At 42.5% G+C, this 651-nt stretch overlaps 1 protein-coding gene across 1 annotated transcript in view; it reads right to left on the bottom strand.

The window, feature by feature from the left end:
- WASHC5 (WASH complex subunit 5) overlaps window positions 1–651 on the bottom strand; it is an 87703-nt gene that overhangs the window by 52690 nt on the left and 34362 nt on the right. The window lies entirely within an intron of this gene.

The following is a 651-nucleotide window of genomic DNA, read 5'->3' as shown; positions in this document are numbered from 1 at the left end:
GGCTTTGAAGATGACGACTGAAATCCTGCAAGGCCCAGCACAGGCTGGCTCCTGCCTACTTTTCAGCCTCATTTCACACCACCTTTTTCTTATATTCTCTCCCCTCCAACCAACTGGTCTTTCAGTCCTTGGCCTGGCCATGCTGTTGCCATCCAAGTGGACTTAAGACACATCCTGCCCTCTCTCTAGAATGTTCTCCATCATGGTCCCTATCTTTTCTTAGCTAACTCTGACAAGTCCCTCGTTCCGGTCCCTTCAGATGCTCTTCTCTTCTCAGGGAAGCTGTCCCAGCTAGGACAGGATCCTTTATTTTAGGTATCCAGAGGACTATTTTCCTTGAGAGTGCATATCTCAGTCTGTATTTACATTTTCATTAGTGTGGTTCTGATTCATGTCCGTATCCCTCACTGGACTATAACCTCCACAATCACTGTATCTCTAATGACATGTGGCACTAAATGTTTGTTCAATGTTTAATCCCATCCTTTTCTGATAAGAATTATCTCAGACAGCTGGAAGCTGTAGCTTGGATCAGAGACACCGTTACAAAATCCCAATCTTTAAAAAAAAATTTTAAGCACAAAATAACTAAGACTTTGGTGATTATTCACTGGCTAGTTTTACCTCTTTGAGTATAAACTCAAATTGTGC

The sequence above is a fragment of the Hipposideros armiger genome, unplaced genomic scaffold, assembly GCF_001890085.2.
Source record: "Hipposideros armiger isolate ML-2016 unplaced genomic scaffold, ASM189008v1 scaffold_78, whole genome shotgun sequence".
NCBI lineage: Eukaryota > Metazoa > Chordata > Mammalia > Chiroptera > Hipposideridae > Hipposideros > Hipposideros armiger.
This window is presented reverse-complemented; position numbering and strand designations above follow the sequence as displayed.